Here is a 12,577-nt window from a genome sequence, read left to right as displayed (position 1 = left end):
AAGCAACCATAGCCATCTTCGATACATAGACCCAATTAAAAATAACGTGGGTAATGATAGAGCCGACACTTGTTTTCAAATTACCCGCAACACAGTAGATCATAAAAAATCCGTCAAAATATTTGCCATTACACATCCGTGATAGCCCAATATCAAAAGTCACATAATTACCAAAAGCGGGTCTTTTGGAACTATTTCTTAATGAATGCTACCAGCAAAATACAAGTTGAGAGGGGAGAAGGGAAGGTATGCCTTGGTGAGGGAAGGAATTAAAAACCAACAGATAACGCCCCATAGTGAAGAACGGTCAAAGCTAGTGTAATTATTGAATTTTAGTCGTTCTATAGAGACACTATCGCCATCTACCTACTTTATATAACAAAAGACAAAAAAAGAAACGGAAAAGGCTATCATTAAACCCTTAGCAGGAGAAACTACATGGAGATGTGGGTGGCGCCTGTTTTTATTGCAAATTAATAATTTATAATCAGTGGCGTACCCAGAATTTATTTCGGGACGGTAGACGAGTTCCAATGAGTCCTAAAACCTTCTATTTGCACCCCCCCTCGTGCCCTGGAAACAATTCCGAAGTTATCATGATTTACACCCCCCCCCCCCCCCCACGAGCTCTGGAAACATTACCCAATTACCATGATTTACAGTCCTCCCCCTCTAGCCCTTTAAGTGCTCTCATAGGTTCTTATTTGTTTCTTCCCCATCGAGCTTCTTCGCTGGATCCTTACACGGGGCTTCGGTCATATTTTCTTCTTCTCCTTGGGGGGGTGGGGGTCCCGGGACCCCTCAGTGTGCCCCTGGCGTGAACTGCCTTTACTGTCTCCCATGGCTACTCTGTTACCGGCTGGACATGCATCAGATTTATAGCCCGGTGTACCGGTAAGATTGAAACCACACCACCGGAGGTCCATCATCAAATGCCCTACGCCAGCGTCCACACGCCCAGACAGGTGACAAAACCAGCATGGGTCGCAGAACCCTACTACTGATGGTCGCACCCTCGACTCACGCCGCTCAACCCAGCAGAAGATGCAGCAATGGGCCGACCAACGCGCCACTTCGCACAAAGCAGTGGGAATGATAGCTGATGCTCTGGCAACGCCAGCCGACCCCCCACCGAGAAAGGTAGAGAGCCAAGCCCTTTGGAGAGAGCGCCTAAAGGGAAACGGCAGGCACACAGCAGCCCGCATAACCAGAAACAGCTGGCACCGGATATCCCGGTAGAACCCCAAAAGGCCGGGAGATGGGTCCGCCGTGCCCTCATCCGGAGGCCCGCAGCCCCACAGCCGGCGACACAATCCGCCGAGGTGGCCAGTTTGCCCGGCCCCTCTCCGTTAGCCTGGGCCGAAGGCCAGTTACCAGCCCACACCGGACCGAAGTCGGAGGTGGAGATAGGACCATTTGGATGGAGCTAACATCTCCCAGTGCGCCACTGCCCATGCTGGGTTACAAGAGCCGGACCCCGACGCCCCGGTAAAGCCACCAGTTATTGCACACTCCAACCCCTCGTGGGCCTCTTTTACCGGCTACCATGACTTACGTTTTCTCAAAATAGCTACGACTACCCACGTTAGCTATTCGGATAACGAGTAAAGATATAATATATAAATAAAACCCCACTTATAACGAGTCTACAATTTATGTAAAAATAAAAATATCATTTCGGAAACGTAAAAATTACACTATTTAGTTCTTTATCTGAAAAAATAAGTCTACTTTATTTATCGGATAATTTGTTTAATGAACAATTTATTTCTAAATAGGCTGGTTGATATCTAATATTAGTTAATGTTTTATCAATTTTTATCTGTAAATAAATGGACTTTGCTTATTCGAAAATGTGATAATCTTTTATCAAAAATATTCATAAAAAGGGGTGTTTGTTTAAACGGATAAAGTTATACGTTACGCTTAAAATTTCGAATATATTAATTCACGGATAAGAAAAGTCTATTTTATCCAAATGGATATAATATATTCAAATTGAATTCAAAATGCTAAAGTTATACGAACTCCGGGCTCTAGTCAGGAGTGCTAAGGAAAATGTAATATCAAAAGTGAATAACACAAAATAAAACCAAATAAGAAAAAAATTTAGGTATGCGTCGGAAGAGTTACCTTAGACAGCGGGTCAATCATGTCCATTATTTCTTAAAATGCCAAGAAGGTAATTTTTTGTCACATGGTTTACGTTATGTTTCAGAGCCCTTTTTACTGATATTGGAATACATGTTTGCAGGAAGGTCATCTTCCTAACTACTATCAGAAGTGTCTGGAAAGCTGCTATATTTCGGGACCGAGTTTTAGTCATGTTCTTCATAATCTAACAAATCCTCAATTTTTTAGGCAATTTCCTCACTTACGTTAAACAATTCTGCAAGTTTTTTTATTTCGGAGGCTACTGATCTTTCATTTCCAGTTTAAGTATTAGTATTAGGGGTATGAACACGCACTTCCCGTTCAATAATGTTTTCACCAATTTTAACCGTATACTTCATCTATGTCTGGCGCTAACATCCCTTTCATCTCTATACGGTTCCCTTTAGGACATTTTAATTATCACAAAAAATACCTCTTATAATTTAGTTAGTTAAAGTCATTATGAAACCAAGTATTTACGCTTCCCAACCTCGTTTATTACGACGGGGCAGTTCGCAGCAATTAGTAAAAGAAAGATGATGTCGGACAGTGATTAGGATACTCAATGAATTTTAATTTAAATGTTTTTATAAATATATAACAAAAAAAACAAAATTAAAAAATTGATTAAAACAGGATTTCTTACATAAATCGGGAGTATCCTCGGGATACCTGGCAGCCATGATGGGTGGGGGAATCTTAAAAATGGAACGATAAAATACGATAATGAAAAACTTTGCGTTAGGCGCTTAAATTATTACTAGTATTAATAACTTACTGGGAATATTTAAAACTGTATTGGCGTGGAGGAGGGGAAAATCGGTTAAGGAACAGTTATGGGGCAGGGGTTCGATTTTATACCGTCTCGAATAAAATAGTATTGTTCGGGATTCACGACACGGTGGGTGGTTTTCTCGCTTTCGGAGAGGAAATTAGAAAATATTATAACTTGGCATTTGATGGACCATTGGGTAGGATCGTTTAACATGATTTCTAGGCGTTCTAGACAAAATATTTAACTTGTCGATGATTGGCGTTTTAAGGAGGTTTTTATCGTTACGGTTTCGCTGTCAGGGGATGTTGTCTTCTTATTGCTGGCTGATTCTCTTGGTGTCTCGAATATCGGGTTACTGCAAAGTGACGTGGACGACTTTATTTTTCGATAAAGAAGGGGATTTTACCCAGGAATGTCCTTTGCCAGTGGGATGATGCTTCGACGACAGGTGGATTAGGAGGGGTGCTTTTATTTGACTTGATCTCTTGTACGAGAGTCTCGTTCGTTCCTCCATGTAGAACGCGACAGTGGCTGCAGTAGGCGATTAGCTGGGCAACATAATGTGTCGATGGTAAAATGATCGGATGTTTTTGCCGATATGAGAGTTCCGCTTCTCTCAATCTCCCTCCTACACAGATGGGGCCTCACTGGTCCAGGATAGGGTCTAGTGACGTGATTTTTTAATAATTGGAGGGTTTCTCTCCTTTGGTTTGGCTTCTAAGCTCCTCTGTAAGAACCTCTTAATTCTTGCGCCTTAAGATATCCGCGAAATAATCGGGCGGTGACTCTGATGAACTTGCATAAAGAGCTGAACTTCTTGATGTCTATCGGTGCCTCGACCGTAAGCTCGGCATTCACGAGTGTATGGATAGCTGGTTTGCGATATTTCACCAAAAGCACCTGCTGAATAGCGGCTTCTACTTCCTCGCTGATTTTTATTGGTGTAGATTTAGGTTGGAGTGCTGTCTGAAGGAACTCTGGCCCATGCCACTATGTGGAGTTGATGATGAGATCTCGAACTCTCCGTCCTCGGGTAGGAAGATCCGCCGGATTTTCTTTCCCCTCACGTGGTTCCAACTTTCTTGGGCGCTGTTTTCAAGGATTTATCTGTTGCGGACGAATTGTTTACTTGGTTGTTCTGGGCGTCTGATGCAGCAGAGGACTATTTGCGAGTCTGTCCATGAATTAGTGCTGTTCGGTTTAATGGAGAGAGCATTAGTGATCGTCTTGGCCAACCGTACTCCGATCACTCCTCCCATGAGCTCCATACGTGGTAACGTGAGCTGCTTTTCCAGGGGCGCTACTCTCGTCTTGGCTGAAACTAATGTGGTGTCAAACTGATCGGCGTTGATTCCGTAACGTAGATAGGCAATCGCTACGTATCCCCGTTCGCTGGTGTCTGAAAATATATGCAACTCCTCTGGATTGACAGCTTCAATTACATTGACCTAATAGTGGCGTGGAATGACGACATCCTTCAGATCCGTTAGCTCCTCATACCAGTCGTTGAATGTCGTTGCCATCTTGGTCGGTAATTGTTCATCCCAGCCTAACGCTGCGCTATTCGTTGGTGCGTTCTTCCCAGATATCTTGGAATAGAAACTTGGCTCTCACAGTGAAGGGTGCCAGAAGTTCCAGAGGGTCGAAAATTCTCGCTTCCGCCTTCAGAACCCACCGTTTAGTCTTTTTTCGATGCGTCAGGAACTCTAATAGGGTTTCGAGGTCAAAATGTAGCCTGTCAGACCCAAGACCTTGATTTGTTTAGGACGCTGAAATTATCCCTCGTTGTTTTTGCTTCCCCAGAGTGGTTGCAGTTCGGCGATGTTTGTACGCCATTTCCTTAAATTCATCCCGGCCTCGCTCATGATGTTGGCGGCCTGAGTACTGAGCTCGTACGCCTCACCTGGGGCATCGCAGTTCGAGATGAAATCATCGACGTAGGTTCCAAGGTCGATCCACTATACGAGTTCTGGCATCCGGTCCTTGTATTTTGTCAGGTGGTGTCGAATTACCGCAGCTAGCAGGTACGGTGAGCTTTTTAATCCAAAGGTGACTCGAACCTATCGGTAGACCATGAATTTGTTATTGAATTCCGCTGCAGAAACAATTTGAGTTCCACCTAGTGGCTTAATCCTGAATTACTTGTTTTGCTTTAAGTCGATTATCTTTGTGAGCGTTCTTAAGCAGTATGGTCGACTTTCGGCTTTTGTTGAAATGACCTACGATTCCTCTGCATTTTTCTAACTTGCCTCTAAATTTTCATCCGTTTACTGAAATGGATTTAATACTTCCTTCAACGCAAAGTGGTAGTATGACAGAAACAAGAAATATGTTTCCAGGTTGATTCGTCTTTTAAAGCTTTTGCCATTCTCGCATTATCAGTTACAACAAAAATGGGAATTCCTGATAGCTTGTCAAAAGGAACAAAGCTTACAAATAGTTTTGCCAAAGTAACTCTTATTTTGTGGTTAGTTTTTTGAAAGTAGTTCATAACTCGTTATGTTTTTGCTCCATCAGGAAACAATGCGAAAAAATTAGGAAGCTAACAATTTTACCTTTTTGTAGTAGCACCCAGTTTATGAGTTCATTTTTTGGTTTAATAAGAATAGCTAGCAAGCAATTAACTCAAATTAATGGTTTTCAGCCATACTAAAATCTTGCGTTAAAACAGCTGCTAGAAGCTCAGAACTACCATATTTTCGATTGAGCTGCTAAACAAATGAGGTCATTGTGAAAAAACAACTTACATTTTTGAAGCTTTTAAAGCAACAAAACATTGTGATATAAAATTAATAACTTTTAAATCTATTCCATTTTAACCCAAAAATAATATTGAGAGCCAATTCATGTCGTCTTATTTTATTTATTGTGAAACATTTTAATATATGTAGTTAATTTTCGGATTATAAGTTCTTTGTCTTTAAGATATAAATTAAGTGCCAGCATTAGATAATTTTGGAAATTCTATTTTATTTCATTGAGCGACATCAACATCAATGTAATTGAAAACGACATTTTAGAAGGTAAATTATTGGCTCTGTTATTGACCCAACTTGCCGGAATAAAGTTGATACATTTCTTACGGCCGGTGATAATGAAGAGCCGAAAATCGTGGAGATGGGCGAAAGAGTGATCAAACACTTTTAATCGGTAAGGTGCGGCGCGGGTCATCTTGATCACCGATGATCCGACTAGGCGAGCTCATATCATGAAACGTTTACGAAGAGCGGCACCAGATGAGAAAAACTGAGCTTGGTTGCTATCATGGTCAGGACGGTGTTAGTTAGGTCAGCATCACAGTCAGGAACGAGTTAGAGATAGAGACTGCTTGACACGAGTGCCCGAGTTTTTTTTTCCCGAGGAGTGAAATTCTAACTGGGTTTTCAAAGTTTTCCGATGAACCCCAGCGGTCCAGCGTGGCTTATGATGATTACGTGGAAGAGGGGGGTCCTCGGATCATGGAAACTTTCCATCACACACAGCAGAATGATTGGTGACGTCTGGGCATTACCAGAGATGGGCCCAAGGAATATTTTCCATGGGGGACGTTTTTACGTATTAAAATTATAGCAATTGCTTAAAATTCTCTTTTTTCTAGATGATCAAAAATTTTCCCATTAAATCGCTCTGTGAACCACAGATAATTTTAATTAACCGATAAATTAACATGCTGAATATTTTGTTATTCTGTGTTTACTTACTATTCAGCTTATCGAGAAAATGCAAACCATATTGTTAGGGTTCTTTTACATTTACTTATTTATTTTGATTGAGAAACTTGTATCGAACTAAACACTAATTTATTTACAGAAAAGATACAGTTTTTAGGAGGCACATTTTGCCTCCCGCATCGCGCCCGAGAGTCCTCTTGAATCTCCCTGGCGGTGATTATTACATTATAATTATTAGCGTACTCTGGCGTTAAGCGGTAAATTCAAAACAATAATTTCTAATACCCTAACACTACCCCCTTTTTTAAAAATTTGTACAAAAACAGTTATTAAAAAAAATGTTAATGGGGTTTTTTTTTTCTCTTTTTTAAATATCAAATAATATGCGCGGTTTAGTAACTCGCAAAGATCTTCGAAGTTGAGGAACGGATACTGGCGCCACGCTGGTTCTTTGAGTAGACTGCGGATGTGGTTGTGGTGTGCTGTGCTTAGAGAGCTCGTTGTTTCCACTTTGTGGTGAATGTTGTCTGACTGTTGTTGATTGACTTATTGGAGTAGTTAAATGGGCTTGTTGTGGTAGTACTTTAGAATAGTTACATGGAATTCGTTGAACCGGGGCAAAGTGTGGATTTTGTTTGACTAGGAACTAAGTTGGAAGTTTGCGTTGTTGAAGACTGTTGATATTTTGGAAATTGCCGTATTTGATTTTTATGGCGTTATAATACTCTTTTATTTTTTTCTATTTCGAAGAGCATTCGCCCTAGTGGCTTTATGATTTTTCCAAATATCCATTTTAATCATCTACCATAATTGCGGTTCCAATAAGGTCACGGTCATCAGTTGTAATAGTGTCCGTGTGACAATCAACATTTATTTTTGGATGAAATAAGTCTAGATGTGTTAGCAATGGTCGCTGTAACATCTTCTCCGCTGGCGATGGACCACCATTTACAGGTGTTCTGTAATAGTTCAATAATAATCGCGATACGCGTAATTCTAACGAACCTTCTGGGTAAGATTCCAACCCTTCATTGACTATGTCAGTACTTTGCGACGTGCCACCGTTGATTTTTTTAAGTGTGGTTTTTACTGTCCTGACGGACCTTTCCGCCTGTCCGTTGGACGCTGAGTGGTACGGTGCCGTGGTGATGTGTTCAATTCCATTTTGGGATAGCAATGTTTGAAATTCTTCGGCCGTAAAACAAGTACCATTGTCGCTGACCATCTTTAATGGAATCCCAAAACGAGAGAAATGTTGCCTTATTCAATTTATCGTGGACTTTGCTGATGTGTTTGATGTAGTATCAATCTCCATAAACTTTGAAAACGAATCCACTGTGATTAGGAGGTATTTGTTTTCTATTGGTCCCGCATAGTCGATATGAATTCTGCGCCATGGGGCGCACTCCTTCGGCCAAGATGAAAACGTTTAAGGCGGCATAGATGCATGTTGCTGACAAATTTTGCATTCGTGGGTTAATTTTTCTAAGTCGGCATCGATTTCGGGCCACCACACTTTACTTCTAGCCAACTCTTTCATAGAACGAGGACCTTGGTGAGTGGAATGTAAATCTTGTTTAACCTTGCTTCTCAGCGTGGAAGGGACAATTACTTTGTTTCCAATCAATAGTATCTCCCTGGCTATAGAAACGTTGTGTCGACGCTGAAAGAAAATCTGAAGGTCTTGACTCAATTTCTTGCTGTTTGGAGGCCAACCGTTTATTGTCAGTTTCATGACTGTGGCTAGTATTTCGTCATTTCGAGTTTCTTGAGCCATTTCGGTGACGTTGATAGCCTTGATACTGTTTGACTTTAAAAGGAATACAAACTCGGAGGGGAGTGGTGGTTCGAAGTCGGGCACTGTTACTGGCAGTCGGCTTAAAGCGTCAGCGTTCGAATGTGTTGAGCCTTTCTTGTAACGAAATTTATAGTCAAATCCGGATAACATCAGCACCCAGCGTTGAATTCGTACGGCTGCTGTTGGTGGTATTGGGCGATCTTCATTAAAAATGGTGACTAATGGTTGATGGTCTGTGACCAAAGTAAATTTTTTTCCTAGAAGATGGTCACGAAAGTGGGTAACACCATATATGATGGAAAATGCTTCGCGCTCTATTTGCGGGTACATTTTCTCGGCAGTCGACAGCGTGCGAGACGCGAATGATATAGGTCGTTCTACGCCATTGATATTGTGAGAAATTACGCATCCTATGCCTACTGGTGAAGCATCGCATGCAACAATTACTTCCTTATTTGGATCGAAGTGTACCAGTAAGTCAGATGATTTGATACCCAGCTTCACTTGCTCGAATGTTTCTTGATGTACCGCAGTCGAATTCCATTTCATCGACTTATTTAACAATTCGTACAAAGGGGCCAAAAGTGTTGACGACTGTGGTATAAAACGAGAGTAATAATTCACAAGTCCCAAGAAAGACTGTAGTTCATTTAGTGACTTCGGTGCTGGTGCATCACGAATAGCTACTAATTTTTGTTCCTGAGGGTGTAAGCCATTTTTGTCAAGTCTAAATCCTAAAAAATCAATCGACGGTTTTAAAAATTTGCACTTGTCCTTATTAAGTTTGAGTCCAGCCTTTTCCATCGTCATTAAAACCTTGGCTAATTTCTTGTTGTGGTCTAACGTGTCAGTCCCACCAATTAAAATATCATCTTTGTTAGGTTGGCAACCCTCGTGACCTTGCAATAATATGTCAATATTTCTTTGAAAAATAGCGGATGCAGACGAAATACCTTGGGGTAAGAAATTGTACTGGTAGAGGCCTTTGGTTGTATTGATGACTTCGTATTTCCGAGATTCATCAGCTAATTCTAACTGATTGTATGCATTGCGCATATCGAGACGAGAGAAAACTGTACACCCCGCTAATTTTGCGAAAATGTCTTGATTCTTTGGGAGTGGATACTGCTCTGTGTTGATTATTTTGTTTGTGGTGATTTTGTAATCGCCACATACTCTAACTGTGCCATATGGTTTCATTATGGGTACTATTGGCGTTGCATACTCAGCAAAGGGTATCGGTGTTATTATTAATTCAGCTTCTAGTTTCGATAAAGCGTCTTCTACCTTGTCCTTCAAGTGATAGGGTAATGAACGAGCCTTGAAAAATCGTGGACTCGAATCTAGGTTAATATATAACTTGACTTTTACACCTTTAAGGCAACCTCTACCGGGATAAATTAAAGGTTCATGTCGTTGTAAAATTTTCTGCACTGATAGTTCAGTTGATCGAACTTGACCAGTCATTACTGACGGATGCGACATTATCTGGAGATTTGAAAACATCCATGTTCTTCCTAGAAGACTTGGACCCGACCCCTTATACACCAACAAGTGTAGTTCCTTCGTTTTATTGTCGTGAGTAACTTGAACATTAGCCTGTCCTTTGAGACGAACTGCGTGTCCCGAAAAAGAAAATAGAGACTTGTTGGTTGGTTGTAGCGATAACCCGGGTAAGCGATTTTCAACGGCTTCCGAAATTAATGTGTGGGCTGATCCTGTGTCAAGTTCAAAGGTTGTGCAAGATAATTTGATTGGTAGGGTCGGATTGACGTCACTTTTATTTATGGAATTAACTACTTATCTTTTTGTAACTCGCGGTACTTCGAATATGTGAGTTTCAAAATTCTGTTCCGATTCCACTTGAATATTATTGGTTCTGTTTAACCCTTGTCTGTTATTTTTGTCAAACCTTCCGTTACCAGTGTTGCTCTTATTACGATTGTTGTTGTTGTTTTAGCGATTGTAATTGGTGTTAAACTGATATCTATTCGGACGATAATTGTTAAATCTTTGTTGGTTTGGGCTGTTTTCACAAAGACAAGCTTTTGCTAAGTGACCTTTCAAATGACATGTGTAACATTCCGAATCTTTATGCATACACTCCCATTCGTTGTGTCCGATACCTGTACATCGTATCCATGGCTTCATATTCGCCGGATTCCTATTTCTGAAATCTTGATTTTTATGTCTATGTGGTGTGAGCAATTGTCTGGAATTAGATTGAGATTTGTTAGTTCTTCCTCGTTCACCGTAATTATTATGATCTTGTCTGTGCTGCGCTCCCTGTTGATTGTTTTGTCTTATTTCTCTTCTCTTAAAGTTCGAGATCTTGTTGACTGTGTTATCAGCCACATATGGCGTTGCCTTTATTTCTTTGACTTCCTTCTCTACGTTCTGCATGGATTGAGCAATGTCTATTGCCTGCTGAAGTGTAAGATTTTTTTCCAATAGAAATTTCTTCAATATGGTTTCGTTGTTGATGTCGTGTACTAAGCGATCTCGTAAAGTAGTATCAAGATCCGTATAATTACAAAATTCTGCCAACTTTCTCAGTTGAGAAATATACACTGCAACGGGTTCACCCTTTTCTCTATTTCAGCTGTCAAATTTGTGACGCTCCACTATTTCGTTGGGAATTGGTTGATAATGAACAGACAAAATTTTTACTAAATCTTCATATAATGTATCTTGTGGTTTGTCCGGAGATACTAAGTTGCGTAAAAGTCCATAGGTGGTCGGTCCTATAAACATTAGTAGGTTTTGCACTTTTCTTTATTTTCACTGTATTATTGATGGTCGTTGCATTTGGTGTTGTGTCCGGAACTTCTACAATGTCGTTGACTAAAAAATACTGATCAAGGCGCTCTGTATAACTCGTCCAGTTTTCTCCTCCCTCTTCAAATGGTGGAAATTGCGGAAGGATACACATGTTGCTAACTGATAACTGTTTTTTCTTGTTGTGTTTTGTCAACTTCTATTTGTTGTATTACTCCTTATTTTTTCTTTTGTTCAGGTGGCTATTTCACTCTATCTGACGTTACTTCTTGTTAACTCTCGTGACGCTATCTTGTTCTTCAAACGAATGTTTTCCTGTTAAATGTTACGTCTCTTTCACTCGCTGGTTACTTTTCGATGTGTAACGTTACGTCTTGCTTACTCGCTAGAGTCACGTGAATGCTTGTTTTTACCTTTACATGGAAAACGTCCTTTCCTTTCTATGCGTTGCTCTTTGTGAACGTTTTATGGGAGCCGAGGTCCAAATGGTCGCCGTTAACAGAAACAAATGGTATAGGTCGTTGCACTGATTTACTTGATTAAAAGGCCATATTCATCCCATCTCCGTCGCCAATTTGTTAGGGTTCTTTTATATTTACTTATTTATGTTGATTGAGAAACTTGTATCGAACTAAACACTAATTTATTTACAGAAAAGATACAGTTTTTAGGAGGCACATTTTGCCTCACGCATCGCGCCCGAGAGTCCCCTTGAATCTCCCTGGCGGTGATTATTACATTATAATTATTAGCACACTCTGGCGTTAAGCGGTAAATTCAAAAGAATAATTTCTAAGACCCTAACACATATATTATAGCATTTTTATAAAAAGTTTGATTTAGCCTCTAAAAAGAAGCTTATTTTTAGATCTTCGATCGTAAAACCACAAATCACTTACCTTTGTAAAAATATTTTTTTCCCTACTACTAAATGGTACACGACCAAGGAATATAAATGATTAAATTGAGTACCTTAAGCTTATTTCTGTTCAATATCTTTATCGTTTATCTCTATTTCATTAAAAATTTTGCTAACTTTATCATTGTCAGAATAATGGAGATACTTTCAATAATCCGAAAAGATATATGAAATGAAAAAAAAATCAATCAAAAAAAACAAATTGATTTAAACTATTTTGAAGCCTATTAAAGGTAACCTCTCGACACATTTTAATTAACACAAGCGGCTTGAACGTTTGAATACAGCATGGTATAATTTTTGGGGTAATTTCTTTAAAAAAAGTGCACACAATTCTTAGAAAACAAATATTTTAAGGTAGCCCTCAAGATTTTTTAATATAACACGGCATTTAAACATTGCTAGTATTATCGGATCTCCGTGTACCATCGTAAGTAATGCAAGCCCAAAAGGAAGTGTCTTTTCCAATTTAAATGGTTTGC

This window comes from Leiobunum rupestre, chromosome 5, assembly GCF_980474605.1.
Source record: "Leiobunum rupestre chromosome 5, qqLeiRupe1.1.hap1, whole genome shotgun sequence".
NCBI lineage: Eukaryota > Metazoa > Arthropoda > Arachnida > Opiliones > Sclerosomatidae > Leiobunum > Leiobunum rupestre.
Note: the sequence above shows the minus strand (reverse complement) of the source record.